This window comes from Archocentrus centrarchus, chromosome 3 (assembly GCF_007364275.1).
Source record: "Archocentrus centrarchus isolate MPI-CPG fArcCen1 chromosome 3, fArcCen1, whole genome shotgun sequence".
NCBI lineage: Eukaryota > Metazoa > Chordata > Actinopteri > Cichliformes > Cichlidae > Archocentrus > Archocentrus centrarchus.
Window position 1 is genome coordinate 14758583 of NC_044348.1, and position 21357 is coordinate 14779939.

Sequence of the window (21357 nt, forward strand, 5' to 3'; positions counted from 1 at the left end):
ACTTTAAATATAGAATACCATATATCACTGATACATGAGCTTATATTTGTTGTATGTGTACATTTGCAGCATTGTTGGCACAGGCAGCTTGATGATTTCGCTCATAACTACATCATTAGAACTGGCATGTTGCACTCCTTATTTCAACATGATTTATCAGGGATTCGCTGTTAACTTGAAAGGAAATATTAGATCCTGACTAAACTTTGATGAAATCCAGAGTTACAAGGAAGAGATTTGGGTCAACTAATGAGAACAGAGCATCCCACGTTGCAAGTCCAGTTGGGAGAGAGATCATTTGCATGTATGCAAATAGTGTTTGAGTTAATTGCGATAGCTGGCATTCAGCGAGCTATGTTGGTTGTGCGGACATTAGTCGTTTACAACTGAACCGCGTCGGTGGTTTTAACTGTGGGAGTGATGGTCTCGCTACTTGTTTATTTCTTGTGTTTTATTGTGAAACATTTTGTGATTTTTATCTGTGAAAAATGCTATAAAAACATTTTACTTACTTACTGGTAGTAGGCAAGGGTCTTCTCAGAAGTTACTGACAGTCTTCTAGCAGTAGGTTACACATTTACACTTACACTTCATGGCGCATACAATGTTTCTACATAAGATCAATATATCCTGTATTAATATTACTGTATTATATTTACTTTTTTACCTGGACCACCTCACTTCCCTTGTCATGGGGCAAATTAAAGGGAAACACTGATGCATTCACTAATGCTTGCAAACGTCTTGTAACTGCATAAAAATGAAACGCAAAGGCATGTCTGTGCACCTGCACATTTCTAAATTTAGGCTGGATTAGGATTATATGAAGGTAAATATATTTTAATGTGGTTTTAGCAGCCTTGATCACTTTCTAACACACAAAAGAAAATATTAAAGAAATCATTGTATATTACCACAGCTGGGTCTGAAAGTAGGCCTATATACACAGTTATCAAACAAATATTAGCCATTTACAGACCTGTTATGGGTGTAGATATTAAACTGGACATCAGTAAATACTTGAAATTGCTGTGTAGCTACATATAACTGCAACAAAGTGTACTTTAAATACTTATTGTGTGTGTACTGCTTATAAATCTGGGGTTAAAATAAACTGCTGCATATCAAAGGAGATCCTGTGTCCAGAGACAGATCTCCCTAAACTGCTTTAGAATTAAAGTAAAAGGTTTAAAGTAGAACTTTTAAAATCTTCTTCTTTTGGAATTTAGATAATTATAGGTACTCATTGAGATACTAATGACTGTATTCCTAAGCATGAATCAGCTGCACACCTTTGAAACCTCCTCTGGTTGCAGTGTAATCAAAGCAGCCCCCCCCCCCCCCCCCCCCCCCATCCTCACTCACTGACTGAATGGTGTTCTCTAATTAACCATGCAGAACAGGAGAAGAACACATGTTAATTTAATGTAACAAAAATGTTGATTTTCATGCACTCTCCTTTTCAAATATTTATGGGCTAGACTTGAATTTCAAGATGCATCAAAGACTCACAGGGTATGCAAATGTGTCTGCCTTACCCCCCAACAAGTTGGACTGTCTTTTGCTCTTCGTGCAGGCTTCATGCACTACCATCTGAGCTATAAAGAGGAAGCCATTACAGTCACCTCTGTAAAAATAGTAGCCTATATTTGTGTTTAGAGAACTATCTGGCACTTGCTGGCACCTGTTCAGCTTGTGCACAATCATCAGAGCAAAGTCTGGAAATAAATACCATGTTAAACAAATGTAATGACTCATACATTTTACACCTATATTTTTTCTACTGACAGACTCAGAGTGTCACTTTTGAAGGAAACAACAATGGAATTCAGTGGTAACGCTGTTGTACTCTGCAGTGTTGTTTGAACTCACAAAGACAACCTGTTTGTGTGTAAATTGATTTATTTCAGATTTCCTTAAAAGTAGTTTGAAGGAAATTATTTTACTGCTAAGATGTGATCTTTGAAATGAAAGTGCACCAGCTATGTTCCCTGTTAACCAAACGAAAATTTTATGTTCAACTTAAAAAGAAAATACAATAAAATAAAATTTAAGGTTTTGTCCTACATGCATTGATTGTCCCTTTTCCAGGTGTGATTTCTTTTCTTTCTTTCTTTCTTTTTTTTTCTTTTTTTTGCAGGTCAGCTTCACACAGTGTCCAATAGGTGGCGCATGAGACTCATCCAACACACGTTCCGGTGTTGGCGGTGAAACTCCGCTCCTTAAAGAGAGTACACTAACAGCAAACACAACATAGAATTATCATGTATACATCTGAAAAACACAGTGTCAGACTCTCATAGGATCATATGCAATTTTATTATACAAAATTTTTCACTCTGTATGAGTTTTCATATATTAAATTTGTTGATGGGTATCAGATTCTTATAGTTTAGCAAGAGGCGCTGTCACAACTGAAAAGTTTCATTGTTAAAGGTAAATCTTTCTTTCTTTCTTTGTGGAGAAATGTAAACTTAGACACAGCCGAAAAATAAGTTGATACTTAACTTACAGGCTCCTGGTGTTTTGGAGATTCAACAGAGAAATGCATTTACGCACTGTAACGCGGACGCGCACAGGAGAATTTTGAAGTTCTTTGATGTAGATGTGATGTGCTTTACTTCACCTGGAACAGAAAGAAAAGGGAAGTCAGACGCTCAGGTCTCGGATCTGTCGCGAAGTTGCGCTTGTGTATTCTCTCTCTCCCCCTCTCTCTCTATCTCTCCCCCCCCCCCTCTCTCTCTCTCTCTCTCTCCCCCTCTCTCTCTCTCCCCCTCTCTCTCTATCTCTGTCTCTCTTTCTCTGCCTCCCCTCCTTCTTTCAGCTCAGCTCATGTCATTCTACAGTTAACAATCAGAATTTTTTCCTGCTGTCTCCTCTCTTTGTAAGTAACTTTCTCATTTCTATTGTGTTACATTTATGGCATGTTAACTCACGTACTTCTGCCTTTTCTCTCTCTCGCTCTCTCTCTCGCTTTCTCTGCTCGTCACAAAATGTTGCTGATGTTTTATAGCTAGAACTTTCCTGTCACTTATCTCTTTAAAAAAAAAAAATGTGCACGTTTCTATCGAGATTCCTTTTGAATGATAGCTGTGGGCCTCCTCCAAAGCCAGCTGATTATCTAAAACACATGCTCTGTTCATGAGAGATAAACGCCTCTTTGTAAAATCTTGTGTTATTGCAAGTGATCTTAGCCTGTAAGGTGCCAGTCGCCAGTCTATAATCGTTTGCTGATTCTGTTTTAAAATTTGACATCACGTATTTAAATTGACACCTGTCCACCCTGGTAATCAGTGGCTCTGCATCAACGTGCCGATGCTACGTAATGATTATTTTATTTTTAGCTTCTGTGTTTAAAACGTCACAACAGATAAACTAAAACTACAGAAAAATGTATTAGTGTATGAAAGTAAAAGTTAAATGTAATGCCGGGAACAATTTTCTACAATTTTCTAACGTTAAGGTGCTCAATATAAAAACATGCTTTTTTTTTATTATTATTATTATTTACACAATAATATATGTGTATAAAAATTCTGAAATTGCTCTGTAAATTTAAATAGCATGACTACCAGTCGTAACTGCAAGTGTTTTATTTTTGACATCAAAATATAATCATTCATTTATTTTGCAATAAATATATGTCGTGATAAGACGTCTGCATATGGTGAATGATAATAATTTTCAAATCTACACAAAAACAAAAGAAAGAAGAAAAAACCCTAAAATACATAACGTGAGATCCAACCAATTAAATTTGCAATAATCTGAAGAAGATGCTGGAGCCTTCTGGATGGCGTGAAAATCAAAACTGCATATATGACACCATTTTTTTAAAAAGGCATAAAGAAAACGGAATCTATTGCTGGTATATTTTAAATGGTGATTAAAATAATACAAACACATGCTGCTGTATCACAAAACTTAATCAAGGTCAAGAAAACGCCCCTTACAGCGTTCCGCTCACCTGTCCTCATCACCTATCCTCGCATTTTCCTCTGAAGAAATAATAGTAATGAAAATAATAAACTTTCACTGAAGTGGGGGTGGTCGCTGAATTACTTGTTTCCTAACAACACAAATGAAAAAAAAGTGTCACTGAAGTGAAAGTGCAGCGACTCTGGGGTGGAAAGGTCGCCCTTAACTTTTCAGTTGTTGTGTAGCTTGTAAGTGATGCTAATATAAGTAAGCTTATTAAACTTACTAAAAGCGGGCAGTAGGCTAACAACCATCCTCCCTGTCTCCACTTTTATTTCGCCACCTCTCTCTCTCTCTCTCTCTCTCTCTCTCTCTCTCTCTCTCTCTCTCTCTCTCTCTCTCTCTCTCCCGTATCTCTTGTCTGGGAGGAGGAGGGGGAGTCCTGCCTCTTTGCCTTCCTCAGATCAATGCCCTGGCCACTCACTTTCTGATGTTGCACGACGGGAAATGCTTTGAATACTTGCGACATGGCTGCGCGCATTGATTGCCAAGATTGACAGCAGCTCTAGCCATCGTCTTCTCTTGTCTGAGTGTGTGTGAGAGAGAGATAAAGACCAGATAGACGAGTAACAAAAGGTACTTGTAGTTTTGTACAACTGAACTTCACAGAGAGTGGACGGGATCCCCTCCTATGGCCCCGTGTGAGCAGACTTAAGTTTTCGCTCAACAGATAGCTCGGTGATCATTTTCTATCAAGTCTAGCCGAGTCTAGTTGCTGTTCTTTGCGCACGGGAAAGGACGCAAAAGTAGGCAATCATCAGCACGGCACACATCAACAAGGTAAACAACACGTTTTCTCTACTTTTCAATATGCCTCCTTCTCCTTATATTTCCACCTTGTGTTTAATTGCTGATTCCTAAAAGGCGAGCGCGCTGTCAGCGCAGCGATCGGGCACCGCGCACGCGTTTTGCTTTAAAACTAATTTTTTTAAAACAAAGTAACCTGTTTGTAAAGCATACTCCGATTAGAAAATTATGCCACCAGAAGGATGTCAAAACTTTAATTCTCGAGACTGTCTGACGCGTCGCTTTCACCCAAACAAGCCAAGTACGAGCGAGAAGAGAGTGGCGCGTGAAGTGCTGGCTCGAAGTGGCTCCGGTGCACCTCGTAATCAGAAACGTAACTTTATCACAAGTAAACTCCACAACAGCCTGATTCATCGTTTGCAGGTTTGAAATCATCTTTTTCTTCTATATTTCAGCAGCGGGGAGCGTGCGAGCGGACACAAGCTGCACAGTGTAAACTGCAGCGCTTAGACCAACCCCGACTGCTGCCAGCGATAACATTTCAACTAACTATCATCTCTGAGTATTGATTCTTAATCAGCTATTAAATATTTAAAGGTTGGCGGCGCCTTGATGTGCGTGTTTACAGTGTCCCGTAACTTTGTTCTGCTGGTGGCAGTTTCCCTTCTGTCCACAGAGCGGTACCGTTCATTGACAGTGACGTGCGCCCTGGTAGGTTTCCTGTCTACAAGTGAGGTGGACAAGTTTATTTGAACCTTTCGCTGATGTCTCATTATACCCTCGTGCATCCAGGATTTCTGTTGCCTGTAGATATTTGTCTCTTTTTATTCTGTCAGAAACCTCAGAGCTTCACGAAGCCGTTGTAGCCTGGGAATTTGCTCTTCCTTAACTTTCTCCGGGGGTCAGGGGAATTGACCCCAAAAGAATGCATAAGCCATAAATTAAATTGAACAATCGCAGGGCTTGTCCATTTAGAGAAGATGTACTCGAACAGCCAGTTTTCCATTTAAGCCCAAATCTCTGGAGCTCTTCTCTCCCGGGCTGAACAAAGTTCTCTTGTGAGAACTGTACATGTGTCTGTTAGGGGTTGTTTTCTCGCCTTTTGCGCATTTGTTGCCGCAAGACAGTTCCAATAATTAATAGTCAGGTCTTTCAACTTAAAATGTTTGTTTCGATATTTTTAGATGCCAAACTTTGCTCATTTTTGTATAGTGAAAGCACTTAAATTTCGCACATAGTGTTCACTGGGAAATATTTATTTTGCACACACGTCAAATAGTTTTGCAGATTCATCATAAATCGAGGATTTCCGAAAATATCTCTTAAAGATAAGCGTGTGGAGCGCGGAGACGGCCCCTCATTTTTAAGATGTTTTCCAAAATCAGACACACTCTCAGGGTACAGAAAACAGCCCCCCCGAGGCTGCTGCGGGACTTCTAATAACATTTTAATAAGAAGGGAATCCACTATGACAAAAGTTTAAACTTTTTATTTGTTTATTACAGCTGAAAGGCTTTTCTTCTGTTTATTCAGCACCGAGCACGTACCTTTTTCATTCACACAAACGACACACCTGTGGCTAATTAATGAGACTGTAATTAACTCCGGTATTTAGTATTTTTTTAAGTCCTCAAACAGAAATAGCCCACGCAATTTTTCAGGGTACCAAGAACACTCAGCAGTCCAAGTAAAGTTTTCAGTCCGTGTGGCATTTTGTTTTGAACAGTTGCCCTTACTGTAGCTGTTTACGCAGGTTTCCTCATAAGGTAAGGCGGTTCTGGAGACCAAATGCAAGTCTAAATGGCACATTTATAATTAGACTGCCCATTCAGCACATTGTCCTGATTGCTATACAGGGACACTCGGCTCTGTGTCTGTAAGAGTTTGTGTCTGACGGCTTGTGCAGCTCAGCGTGTCGCTCAGCAAAAGAGCGAGAGAGGGAAGAGTGAAAAGCGGCATTAGAGCTCTTTGATGCCAGCCGCGCTGGCTTTTATTGAACCTTTCTCACTTATTTTTCCACATGAGAACTACCGGCAACTTAATTAATGACCTTCTTCCTTTATACGGTCCTCTACAATCGGTACATGGAGCTCAAATGTGCGTTATTGTAATCGGAGAAACGTGAAGTGTAACTAATTTTGGCAGTGTGATCACTTGGGAGAAAAAAAAATTATATATATATATATATATATATATATATATATATATATATATATATATATATATATATATATATATATATATATATATATATATATATATATATATATATATATATATATATAAAATAGATAGATAAGGCAATAAAATCATATGACATGTTGTCTGGCCTTGCTCATTTTCTGTACTTTCAAGGACTTATCTGCGGGTGAGTTGAGCTTTTTGCAAGACTGAGAAATAAGGCAGCATTTCTCACCTGGACTCAGCATAAGATGTAGAGTCGCTGGTGCTGATGTGCCAGTAGGTTCAAAGTTTTTCAGGACTTACAGTTTGGCATAAAGGGTGAAAGCGTCCTCTCTCAGTTGATCTAAAATCATCCTGCTGCTCTGTCCATGTCCAGTGTCTCCAGTATTGCAAGAGCTGGTGAAAATCTTTTATATATATATATATATATATATATATATATATATATATATATATATATATATATATATATATATATATATATATAATTTATATTTGTTTTAATGAGCAGAAGAGGAATCATGAGGCCATCTTAAAATTAGTTTAGACTAAAAGCCACAAACTGAATATAAAAATCCAACCTTTTACTGTCCTTATATACAGGTAGGAATTTTTTTAAAGCTCTTGTGCCAGCAATTGGTGGGATCAAAGAAAAAGAGGGAGCGAGTGAGAGGGAAGGAGGGAGAGGAGAGGGCGCAGAAAGAAATGTGCTTCATGTGATAATGTGAATATTAATGCCTTGCTCATATATGTGATTACCTGATTATTAATGCTCGATTCTGTTAACACAGAGGGTACATTTGACATAACTGTAAAAGGGGGAAAAAAATAGAAAAAGTCCCCGCGTCAGTGGTGATCTATCTTAGCCGTGTTATTTTATTTTAATGCTTAAAAAACAGTTATTTAACTTCAAGCCACACACTCATGCAAATGAATGTGCGGGTGTGTGTAGGTTTCGTTTTACGGCCTTGCTCTTCTGCTAACAGTCTTACTCGGAGTGTGTTCCCTTGCCAAACTGAATTCTTTAATGATATTACAACCAATTCCACTCATGATAAGCTGATTTGACACGCGCAGAAGGCAAATAAAATGCACTCACAGCGACATATCTCTTTATTGGGAACACAAATAATATTTTTGCCACAATATGTGCACAATATGTGCAGCATTGCATGCAGATTATTTCATAAAATGTTGTAATGAGGTGGCACCACTCTTTTTGAGCCCTTTCATTTTCCATTTCTTTAAAATTGTTCTTGTTATATTGTTATTAATCCACTGTGTGTGTGTGTCTGTGTGTGTGTGTGTGTGTGTGAGCGAGAGAGAGAGAGAGAGAGAGAGAGAGAGAGAGAGACAGTGCGAGGGAGAGAGAGTCCCTTTATACCTTGGTATGCCTGCATGTATGTGTGATACTTTCCATCTCACAGATACTCTGCAAGAATGTCTTCACTCTTGTAACAGATAAAACTATTTTTGATTGTGATTTTAAACACCAAAATCCAAAAAGTCACTACTTTTCTCCAAACACAGACATCATAACTGAGACCTTGGAGACTTGTCCTTCCATTTTTTTCTCTCTTTTTTTCAGGAAGACAGCTATTTTATTCCAAGTGACATGTCGTGAGTAGAGTGTGGTCTGGGAGAGGGGAAGCTATAGAAGCAAAAGGTGGCTGAGGGGTCCACAGGTACTAGTGTCCCTGTGTTTGTGGTGGTAGCTGAGACCTAATGATAAACAAGATAAGAGGAGGTAAAGAACAGCAGGTTTGGTAAAGGCAGAGGCGAGAGGGGGAGAGAACGTTGAAGGACGGCAGGAGTTGATAAATGTGGCAGCACATGTTGTGACATCTGTCTTTTTAAGTGTTATCTAATTTGCTGCAGAATATTCCAACAATGCTCAAAAACTCGAAGCATTTTCCTTTGGTAATTTTACCCTTCAACAAGAAGTTTCTGACAAGTTAGTAACATGTCACTAATTAATGTCACTAAATTAATTATGCCTCTTCTCTGGAAAATTGTCACCTCTCATAGGCGAAAATACAATTAAGGGTCAGCAGAGCCACAAAGAGCAGACAGTGGGGTATCACCTCCATGAAAGCGCCCTCTTAAATGAAAAGCTCTGATAATGTGGAGCCAGGCAGATAGATGGGAGCGAGTGCAATACTCCAGCTGTTTGAAAAAGCATCTTAAGGTTCCTCAGTTTGAATTTCATCCAGCTTTGGCCGTTATTTTGCCTCAATCTGACTCTGAGAGTTTTTTTTTTTTTTTAAAGCATTATGTTTTTTTCTTCGAACACAGGTTCCTTTAATGTCAAAGATTCAACTTTATTGTATGTTTTATTTTTTTTTATTTGGAAAGTAATAGCACATATATGCGCCAACACTTAGTGAACATCAACAAAGGCAGCAGCAGTTTTTTTTCCTCTGCTCTGTTAGATCTGTGTGTCCCCCTGGCTGCTGTGAGTGAACAGTAGTGCTGACATTACAGGATTATAGATGAAAAAAAAAAAATCTAAATATGTGTATCATCACAGGAACTGTATAATTGCACAAGTAACGTAAGTGGCCCATTTTGATCTGTATCATTCACTCTCCCACTGAATATGTTTTTCTCAAAATAATTGGACATTTTTTTTCAGTCCATAGCATAGTTGCGCATAATTAAGTTTGACTTCAAAATGCAACAGTCTAGGCTATGGTAAGTAGTCTTTGTTGATTTTTTTTTTTTTAATCACCTATTAATATGTAGAATTAATTGGAAGGGAGTTGGTGGCCGCATTTCTCTGACACAGGTCTGGGACTGTAATCAGGTGGAGGAATTAGCCGGGCTCATTGTTTATTATGAATCAGATGAAGATTTGTACAGTGTCTGTGTGAAGATGGTTGCCTCAATTTCCATATCAAAGAGGAACACAGTGCAGCCGGGCAGTAATTAAAATGTGGTGGAGTTTGGAGTCCCTGTGTGCGTGCGCGCGTGCGCGCACACACACACACACACACACACACACACACACTATCTCTCTCACACACAGGGGCATAGGCATTAGTACACTTGCGCAAACGGCATACAGACCAAGGCTGAGAACTGTCAGGTTGTGCAGAAAAAAAGAGTGCAGGTGGTTGAAGCTGCATTTTAAAAAACACTAATGTTGGCCTCGTGTTTTTGTTTTTTTTTTCTTTCATTTTTATGCTGCTGTTTGGGTACCAAAAAAAAGTTTCTTTCTCCCTGTTTTTGTGGCAACCATTTTGTTAGCTACAGTCTGAAAAAGTCATGCATTAATTATTATTTTGACTCAGTAGCTTTTACTGACTGTGGTTGTGCTAAACTTTAATTTCGGCCACAGAGAAAATCTGCTCATTTGTCAGCGCATCTGCTTTTAACAGATAGATAGATATACGGTCTACATATGTGTGCGTATTAGTGACCTTGCTGCAGCATACTGGGACTAATCAAAAAAGAAGAAGAAGAAGAAGAAGCTGTGATCTTTTGCCCCAAGTGATTTCTGCCTGCTAGAACTGGAGAAGCTCTGAAGACCTGAGATTGTGTCTTGTGAGTGAACAAGGGAAAAGAGATTAGTGTAATGTGGGCTTTTGCGCTGCTCGCACACAAAAGCGTCACAACAAGCCTTTTCCTTGTGATTCCCCCCATTGTGTTTGGATCAGGCCATCCCATGGGCAAGCTACTGCCTTGGAGGAAGCATTAAAACACTCCATGAAAACAACTTGAGCCAGCACGGGCAGCTGTGACACTAAGAGTTTTCGTGTAAATATACTGTGAGAGAATGCCATAAAAACCTCACTGTATTAAGGAAGAAGCTATGCAATTATGGCATATAGCACATATTCGAATTTCTGATTTGTCACGAATACCCACACTGTAGCATGTGTCAAGCACTTCAACATTTAGGGTTGAAATAATTTTTCCAGTTTAATCAAGTATTAATGTTTTTACAATGTTTCATGCACTCTGTAGTCTCAGAAGGCAGTAGTTATTTTTGTATCCAAGTTAAGCAGGTCTCAACGGTCCTTTAAAGCCGAACAATTAGGCATTATCCAATTGGTGGAGTTTAATAGCTCGACTTGGCGTCTGCCAGCTTGATCTGACATGAGATGTAAAATATGCCTCACAGTTGTGTCTAAGCCAGCCAATTTGGCTTCATTATTCTACGGTGCAGCATTAAGGGTTCTGGGAGCAATATATATTTATTTTTTGCACACGATTGTTTCTGTGTGCATATTTGCACGCGTGCTCGTACATAGTGTTGATGCATATGCACATACTTCTCTGTTGTTTTCTTTACCATGCACTGAAGCTAAGTGAAAATAATGATCACTTTTGTCATAATCCCTAACTTGGATTCCTAAAAGTGGAGCGCCGGTTGAGATATATGATTTATCATTGTGTGTGCACAGTAAATGCAATAACAAAGACCAGAATTAATCTGCAAAGCCCTTAATATGTTATTACACAAATGCCACCTGTAGAGTTCATTATTTTCTTTAAAGTCAGGCCTTTATAAAAAAACTACATTTGTCTTTGCTGCTGCAGAATTTTAAGCTTTCCAGATATTGTGTGTTATCCGTCTTGGGTGGAAACAAACACTGATCAACCGCTTGCATCATGGAGCAGCTACTGTGACATCTAAAACAGGCGAGGAAGCTATGGAAAAGAAAGGATGTATTGGGCCAGAAATCATATTCCCAACAGTTTCTCCCAGGGAAAACACTAATCTACGAAGCCAAAAATAAATCAAAGTGACAAAGAGGGCGGGTGGGGGAATAAATGGAAAGGGTCTTGTGGCTAAAATTCTGATGAGTTTAACCATAGCATCTCTTCTTGCCCAGGTCTTTTGTTTCCTTTCTGAATAATTTCTTTATGCACTAACTTGGATGTGTTACAGATCTTTGTGCTTAATGTGCATTATGAGAAAATGGCTTCAGCAGACTCAACCGCAGTCTTCTCTTGGTCTCTGTCTGTCTTTGTTAGCCCCCGGAGAATTCCTGAGACTAAAAACTGCACAAATAATGATCTGAACCGCAGATCTGATGTTAAATAAGTAGATTAAACTTGGTCTTCTTCAGTCTAAGAAGTTGATTTTTTTTGCCCACAATTTTGCGTTTTCAAGGTGGCTGATAACATGTAGTGTCCCTATTTGAGTCTACGAGTATGTGCCATTGTGCCATCAAAAAGCAGCTTTTATTTGTTTCCAAATGACTGGAATAATTTTATCCGTCACTCTGACGACTTGTGCTGTTATAGAACCATAACTGAAACACGGATGCTGGAAAATATGAACTTTCGTCTAAAACCAAATTTGAATTAACAACCATCTGCTTGTTCTTTGAAGATCCATTCATACTTTAGAAACAACTGTTGGAGGCAGTGGAAACATTTTACCCAGTCTTAAATTGCACAAGAAACCTCTGATTGGCTCAGCTGTACGTTTATAAGCAAAGTGCAGTTCTAGCAATGAGAACCAACAAAAGGCTAAGTCAGAGCTTGAAGAATAAAATCAGAGAGAGTACCATCTGTGACAATCTCCCATTTCATGAATGGTACTAAAAAAGGAGAAATCTGCTGAAATGACAGAGAAAGACTGGGGTTTGGCCCATGTAGAAAGTTTCCCATGAGCGTCTTTGAAAATCTTACGGGATAGCCACTTTGGCACACGCCACCCGCCCACATACAATACACACACACACACACACAAAACACAGAGTGGTGTTTCTGCCAGGCATACGATCGTAGAAGTCTCTGGGAGGAGGCCTGCGTGAAGCAAGATGATTGACAGGAGGTGGGTAAGGACATAGAGGGATGGGACGGGAAGGAATGTCAACACTTATTCTTTTTTTTCCCACAAGACAGGATTGTGTGTAAAACATTCAACTTTTTAAAAAAAGAGATGCATTATGCTTTTACTCCAATATTGCTTGCCCTTCAAATCCTCCCTCCTACACATTACAATATGTGTCTAATTTGCAACTGCAGTTTACGTTCACTGTCAAAGGCTGTTTGCAGAATTATGCTCTTGCATGTCAGCTCATGTGGAGGAGGGCAGAGTGGATGGCCAGGCATATGAGGTCTTCTGTGGCAACTGGAGTTTGAACCCCAGCAAGATTCAAGTTGACATTTCATACTTGCATGGTCGCAGTATTTCTGCAAACCCTAAAGAGGTTCCTACTTTCTCAACATACCCATAATGTACTTACAGCGAGCACAGCTTTTACGTAACTGTAACCAGGTACTCGTTAGTTTTTCTTAAACATAAACATAAAAATGAAATTGTGCTTTAGTTACGAGAAGAGGATGTTACATGTTACGAGGATGTTACAAATGACAAACGTTACATTGACCAGAAAAAGAAAAAGATGAATTAAAAAGAATATATAAAAATCATATTTGACAGCCTGTAAAAACATTACCACTCGAGAATTAGATGTATATGGGCACAGACTGCAAGACACAGTTAGACTTCACCAATGTAGTCAGAAGTTTCCTTGTTCAGTATAGCTATGGTTGAGTTTTTGTGTTAGTAAAGAGAAAGGCTTTGTGTCCTTGGTTAGGGGTGGGGTAGATTAGGGAGGTACAATGTTCCTCCTCATCTTCAGCAAAGCTAAATTTATTGGTTACCATCTGCAGGGTGGAGGAGTTTGGGTTGTGGCCAGGCCAAAGAAAGGCTTCTAATTAAACAGTCATCATTATCAACTTGTGGTCAGTGATCATCATCCCCAACACTGGTTCTCCAAGATGAACATGGAATCATGAGGCTTTCCTTGAAGCCCATTCTGGACTGAGTCAGAATAGAAGAAACAGAGGAGCAAAGTGCTAGTGAGAACATTTTTTTTTCTGTACTCTCTTGGCAGAACAAACAGCATGAGGCCCTGTGCCATATCCACTCAGGTTTAAACAATTATCCGACATCAGAGAAACCAGTAGAGCCTCAGCGCTGGCACGACCGTCATGCTTCTGCCGGCTGTACTTCAGCCTATGGTTTCAGACATGGCCAAGTGTCACATGTAAGCAGAGCTTTCGATAATTTCAATTAGTGTAAGAGGGTGTGCCTGCAGTATCTGTATCACTGCTGCTGGAGGAGCTTTCCTTTGAGGTTGACAGCCCCTTAATATAGTATTTCATGGTTTGATGTGTGAGTGACACAGAGGCGCTCCAAGAGGATGGCAAAATGGTTTATTAGGACCTAATTAGAGCACTGTGATTAAAGGGGAAGTGACTGTGATTAGAAGACCTGCAGATGATGTGGAAACATGGATGAATATTCAGAGGAGAAAAAACATAGTATGTATTAGCCTGTGGGTGTTCTATGTGTGTGTTTGTGTGTGCCTTTGCAGAATATGTAAGCACTGCAGAGTCCACGCTGCCTCAGAGCAGTCATGTTATGATATCATCTTTACCACAGATCTCAGTAGAAGAGCTTTACAACTTAAGCTATTAGGTAAAAATGCACCAACAAATATTGTACTAAAACCAGCTGATGTTTTTCTCTTCTTTCATGTAGAAATTATAAAAGAAAATGACGCCGAGCAGCTCTGGTACCACAAACATTGCTAAAAACAAAACAAAATGTGAACGTTACCTTTTTTATGGTTTCAGTCCAGCATGTAAGAGTGGACTTTCACAGCCAATTGAACATGAAACCATAAGGAATGTTCTGCAAAGCGGGGTCTGCTTTGGGAAGCTCAGGGCAATCGCAAAGAATCACACATTCTTGTAAGCTTCAGAGTATGTGCTGTTTAATCAAAGAGATAAATGGTCTTATTATTATTAGTCTCCATCAATGGAGAGATTAGCATTGGATTTTCTTTCTTTTCGCCTCACAAACTTCTAACTTTTTCAAATATGTGATAGCCACTGCCATTAGAAATCATTTATGGGAGTGTTCAGAGGGCAGGAGATTGTCAGCAGGGCCTTGCGATTTTACAATTTCACAACTGACTTCCTCCTTAAAATGACACTGGCTTACCTGCCTATTACTCCCTTTGATTTCTACAGTACATGCTTCTGCGCTCCGAGAGGTATTCATAATAAGCTTAAACTCCACTGGCTTCATTGCTAAAGGGTGCTTATCTCTCTACTATTCAAGAGAAAGAAGGCTAATATTTTTTCCAATTTCAACATTTTACCGTTTACTCTGCCCAAAACCACGTTTGCAGGGCTGTTGTGGAGAACAGGCATGCACACACGTATATACTGACACATACATATACACATTACACACTGAGACAAGCACATGCCTACACACACACACACACACACACCAACACACACACACACACACACTTTCTTTGTGGCTGTTCCTTGGAAATATTATTTTTGCAATTGGAATATTGAAATGGTAGAGCTGTGGATTTTTTTTTTTTTTTTTAGCTGGATGGAAGTCATGTATTTTAGCACATTTATTTATGTTATTATGTTTTATTCAGTCTACATTTAAACTCAAATTTCTAGAGGTTGTGGAAACCAGTCTGTAAGTGTGCTTGGCTCATTCGATTGAAATCTAGTTGTGTTTAAAAGAAAAATAATCCTGAAAAGTGTTTTTCTTTTATTAAATAGATCATACTTACCTCGCAGCACATATTCCGCATTTGGACATGTGATTTAATATATTTACATTTTCCTTTTTTTTTTCCACTGGAATGTTTAACGTGTGCTAGCTTCAAAATGTATACTCATTTATAATGTAAGGTACACTTGAAAAGTCATTTGTGGTGAGCAGTGGCTGTGGAGGTCCCTCTCTTTTGCTTGGAGAAATGTCAGTTTTTGTTGAGAAGTGAAGTAATGAGAAGCATGTGCTAGTAGAAACTTTTTTTTTACTTGCGACCCACCTGTCGTGCTTTTAACATTCAGGGCTGGGCTGAGTGAAGTTAATAATACCTGGAGAGATAATTAAAAGAGGCTCTTTCTCCTGCTTTTTTTTTTCTGCATTGCATTGTTCCTTTTTAGGAGCTTTGCGAGGCGTTGGGCCTAACACTGACGGCAGCACACAGAAGCTAACCGCTTGAACTGAAAAACTAAGTCTTAATGGCTACCAGAATTTAAACACACATAATCTGTAGGTGCCAAGTGTTTGTTTGAACTACATCTTTCTCCAGCAGTTAACAGTGTGTAGCAGGTTTGTACTGTGAGCCTAAGTGCTCCCCAGCCCTCTGCCTGCATGTAGGCTCAGCTTGCTGACTTTCTCAGTTTTACCATTGCTTGTGCCATGCTGTAATGGGCTCCCAGGACATGATGGGAATAACTGCCTGACAATGTTTTTCTTACCCCCCTCATTCTCCAGTAAATGTGAAAAGTGTCCAGAAACATGGAATATATGGTACAGGTTGTGATGTCAGTTGTTATTGCTGGATATGTAAACCAGTAAATTCTGGATTATTTTCCACAATCCGCTGTACAGAGTGCATTATGTCACAAAGGCCACATTGTAGCTAGTTGGGTGTAGAGGAGTGGTGTCTCCCTCTCTCTCTCCCTCTCTCTCTCTCTCTCTCTCTCTCTCTCTCTCTCTCTCTCTCTCTCTCTCTCTCTCCCTTGTTCTGTGCCTTGTTTGCCTCCAGTCCAGACTGCAGCCTTACTTTATGCCCATTTCCCTTCTTTGTGCTGCAGTCAATGAACAATGGACCTATAGGATGTCTTACATAATCGTGAAAAAATCATGCGAGTGTGAAGAACAATTCTAACTAAGAATCTAATGCAGACTCCATTACTTTCCACATGTAATTTGGTTATGCACATAACTGTATCATCACATGATCATAAGGTGTTTATGTGTTTATACAGTTGCACAGATAACGTCAACTAAATGGATTTTGTGTGAAGTTTTCCTTAAAGTGATTAGATTAATTGATAATTTTAATAATTTGTATTTCTTTGCTGCACAACTGGCCCTGACACTGCCTTTTTACAATTCAGTATAAAATGGAAGAGCTTCCTGTTTTCCCACTAATTAAATTTGCCACTAACATATGCTGGCAGGAACCTCTTACCTTGTTTGACTTATTTATTGCCTGACTGTAGAGGTAATTTGACCTTTCATTTCAAAGGCCCTTTTTTAATCCAGAAAAGGAGTGTTAAACTCAATTATACCAGTGATCAGTGGCTCAAACACTACATTTGTTTCCTCTGAGGGGACAAGCCCAGTAGAGCCCTACTCTCAGTTCCCTGTCACTGACTCCTGGCCCTTCCACCTCTTCAAGTCCACAAGGGGGGGAGAGGTAAATAAGAAGGAGAAAGAAATAGGGATGGGGGCAAGAGCCAGACATGAGTGAGATGAGAAAGGGAGAATGAAAGGGGGTGGGGGGAAGTGCCCTACAGTTCCTGACATGTCACTGGAGATTTGTGCCCTCCTTTTAAATCATTTCCCTCTTTAGAAGATTAAGAAGGCAGAAATATTCTCAAACTGATCATTTTCCCTCCTCCTAAATGGACCGCATTTGCATTTGCAAATGTTGCTATTACGTGTGGGTTTAAAAAAAAACAAAACAAAACAACTAATGACCTCAACTGTAAATAAAAACAGAGGTTATAATGTTAATTGTTGAAAGTTACTGCACGGCCACATACACTTACAGGCTTTGTTATTTATTTACATGACCTTTAAATCTGATCCAAGTTTTAAGTATTTTTTCTAAAGTAAATTAAATACTCTGTGTCTCCTCCGCATTATTTAAAGTGTAAAGACTAAAAACTACTTTTGGAAGGCCTTTACACAATATAGTGTAAAGTGTTGCTTTGTATTAATAATAAATAAATACAGCTTTTTCAATATGGACTAGTCCTTCACAGTTTTTTCTCTCTGTAACACGATGAAAAGATGTCCCTCATGCCCTTAGTTTAAGTTGTCTGCCTGTATTGTTCTGAGCTTACTACTAAAATAGCTGTTCGCCAACTTAAGCCTGCTTTTGCCAATCGAAAATGTGTGACAGTAACACAAGTCATTGGTGGAAAAGAACCACAATCAAATAGTGCATCCCTGCTTCTCCTCGAACAAGGAGAACACTGAATAATTTGTGGACACCAATGCCTTGTTGTAACCTGATCATTTATGGATCAGTTGTTTCCTTTCTGGTTTAATTCACCATGTGATTGATTTTCAGTGCAGTACTGCTGGAAAATATCCACACTAAACTGTGCCTGAAATAGGGAATCATTTGAATACAGATGCTTACGGCTTAGGCCTTGTCACTGGAAACCACTTGGAGCCAGGAGACAATTGCAGGTTGATTATGTTGCTTCTGACAGAAGTTGCAAGTCCTTTGTACAAGGCAGAGATATTTGCATCTAAATGCTTATTGTAGACATCCAAACAGCATAAAGGCTGATTGTAAATGCCAGCTGTTTGGCTGTATTCGGGGAATAAAAAAAGAATTTCAATAAGGAAAATTGGGATGGAAATGAGGAAATTATTTTCAAACAGTGGAGCTGAAATCAATAAGTAGGAAATGGTGTTGTGATGGTTGTATATTTTTATTGTGTCTGTTTGTACAATCACATATGAATCTATTTACAGTTAGCACTGTATGATGATTTTAACTAGTGGAAATACAGTATTTATATTCATGTTATTTTTGTAATATTATTACTGCCACAGGCTGTTTGATTTTCTATCTGGAACTAGGCTGCACTGCCGGTGTGAGAAGAATTTATAGCTGGCTAATTTCTCAGATTTCAAATATACAGTAACTGTTAAAATATCAGTTTTTCATTGGATTATTATTTTTTCTTTTTAGGCGGTTCAGATACAAATCATTCCACCCTTTGTTATAGTTGTGTGAGTGCATGTGTTCATATGTGCGCTATGTACTGTATGTAAGTGCAACCATATATGTGGGTGTGCATGTGTGTGTAGCTGGTGCCCAAAGCAGAGTGATGCCCCTGCTGATTCTTCTCCTCTAGCTCTTTGTCTTGCAGCACTCAGTGTGTCTGCCTCCTCGGGAGACTGGCAGGCTTCTCTAGTGTGGCTCCACAAAGGCCCAGCCTCCTTTGAGGTGTTAAAAACTTCCATTTATGCATCTCCCTGGACAAAAAAAGCACCAAGCCCATTTGAGTCCAGTAGCAACACAGGCAGACATTGTGGCCACGCTTCTCTAGCACTCATTTCACAGATTCTAAAACCAGTATGTGGTGAACAGGATTTGAGGGGCTAAAGTGCCCCGCGAGGCCCAGGCGATAAGAGGGGAGAAACACCACCACGCAGTAAACTAGAAGATGGGACCTAAGAAAATAAACACATTACCTGGGAGAGAAAGAGAGAGAGACTTGTTTTCATGCCCCTGCCCCCCAGCATACACAAAAACAAAAACCCCACACCGAATAAGAAAAGTGGAGAATAAAGGGAAAGGGGGGCTTGTGAGCGCATCTCGGAAGTTAAGAAAAGAGGCCTCATCAGTGTGCAAAAAGACAAGCCTATTCTGTGTTTTCTGTATTTACAGTCTTCGGAGTAAAGAATATGTGAAAGAAAATCAAAGAGAATTGATAGGTTGCACGCCCGCATGCAGGAGCACTGGGGACTGAATGCTGTCCACCGCAGAGGAAAACATTTTACTTGCTGGTCGTTTCTCTCCCTTCACCCTGCCTCAACCCAGTTGCTCAGTAAATAGACTTTTATTCTTGTTATTTGATGCTGAGGAAATGACAGATAATGTATTTGCCAAGCAGCACATGAAAACCTCGCTCAGCCACAGCACTGTATCTGTATCAGAGTATTACTTTTAACAACCTCTGGGTAGAATAGCTGTTGCTTGAGAGTGATTTTTTTTTTTTTTTTCTTCACAGCTTTATCTGACATTATTGCATTTCAGCTCTGCCAAAATACTGGTCACTGTTTCACTCTCGACAAAGATATTTTAACTGGAGTGACACTCTGGTTTGTCGTTCTTGACGCACTGGTGCTAGACATTTTGTGAGTGTCTGGTCTGGTCCAGCATCAGAAACAGGATTGACGTAACACAGAAAAGGGCAAGTCTGAGAGAGACAGAGGGTAATGATAAAAAGAGAGAAAAGAGAGATTTGTAAGGTTGTGACAGTTTGGTGTGGTGTGGTGTGTTGGAGCATGAAACAGCTGTTTGGCATATGACCGGCCACATTTTAAACTCCAAGTTACTCAGTGATATGATAGATCTCTTTCAGAAATACACCTTGTCTTTCTGACATCACAGCACCAGTTTTTTTAAAAAATTTCATTTATTTATTTATTTTTTTGTATAAATCACATCTGCAGGAAGTGAATAAACCTCAGCTTTAGGTGTTTCCTGACAAGTAATGTTCTGACTGCGTAAAAGCCGTTGTTTCATATTTCACAGATGCATCTGTACATACAGAATCTACTTTATGAAAGAGAGTGGATATTTAATAGACAATCCTCTTCAATGGTGTTCATTTACTATATCAGCCATTTCTGTGCCAGGATGTTCTTCACTTCACACCTTTGCCTTCAACACTCAACCCTCCCCTTCCTCCCATTTCCCCATTTCCCCTGGGATAGCTACTGTTATAGCCTCACCCCAATGCATCCCAAACTCCCCCATGCAGTCCCCAGCCTGACTGACTGTGTGGCTGCTGCATTTGCAGAGATAACCACACTGCATCCAGGTAGGGAGCAGCCTGCTGATGGCATAGATTACCTCTATTGTCAAAATAACTAACTCGGCAGAATTTCTACTTTAGCGTGTTTGGACACAGAGGAGAGTAAGGATTTGGAACGGAGGATTGGGAGGATATATTTTTTTAACATGTTGTAGATCTGGATGGATTCCAAACAGAAGTTGAAGCAGAAGTTTTGGCTTGCTCATGCATATCCACACACAGCTACAGGAAGGTGAAATGTACATATGTGCACACGTAACATACACACACACACACACACACACACACACACACACACACACACACACACACACACACACACACACAGTGTTACTGTAATATACAGTTAACAGAGATCAAAACCCAAAGTCAGGGCATCTATATTTTATCCTATGATGTATACAGTTGTGGTGATGTTTTCTATTGATCTTGAGCCACTGTCACATGATGGTTACAAAAACACAGCTCTCTGTTATGGATAAGGGAAATTAAATTAAGCTTAGCCCTTGCCATACATAAACACATGTCTCGAATTTAAAGGTTCAGTTGATTTAAAAGTGAATCTTTCTGACTTGTGGTAGTAAAATCTGCTTTCCTCCACAACACATAAAAGGCTTGACCTCAAATCCCAATTTTAGCAGTTGTGCAGTGCGTGTGATGTGTAATACAGTACAAGGATTCAGCAGCAGGTTCTAACGGGTGGTTTTAGTACAAGTTAATTGGTTAACCTTGAAATTTGAACCTGTTGTGTCCAGGGCAAATGCATGATTTCTGAGCTACAGAAAATTTTGGATCAGGGACAGTTTTCAGTTTTGTTTCACATCAGTTTCATCGAGGCCATACGGATTCTGAAATATG

The 21357-nt window shown here is 39.5% G+C and overlaps 1 protein-coding gene across 2 annotated transcripts in view; it reads left to right on the forward strand.

The window, feature by feature from the left end:
- The first annotated feature begins 4415 nt into the window (after positions 1-4415).
- sox6 (SRY-box transcription factor 6) overlaps positions 4416-21357 on the forward strand; it is a 125797-nt gene continuing 108855 nt past the window's right edge. For both annotated transcript variants that reach the window (XM_030722782.1, XM_030722791.1), the window contains exon 1: positions 4416-4758. The gene's annotated coding sequence lies outside the window, so the exon portion shown is untranslated. The remainder of the gene's footprint in view (positions 4759-21357) is intronic.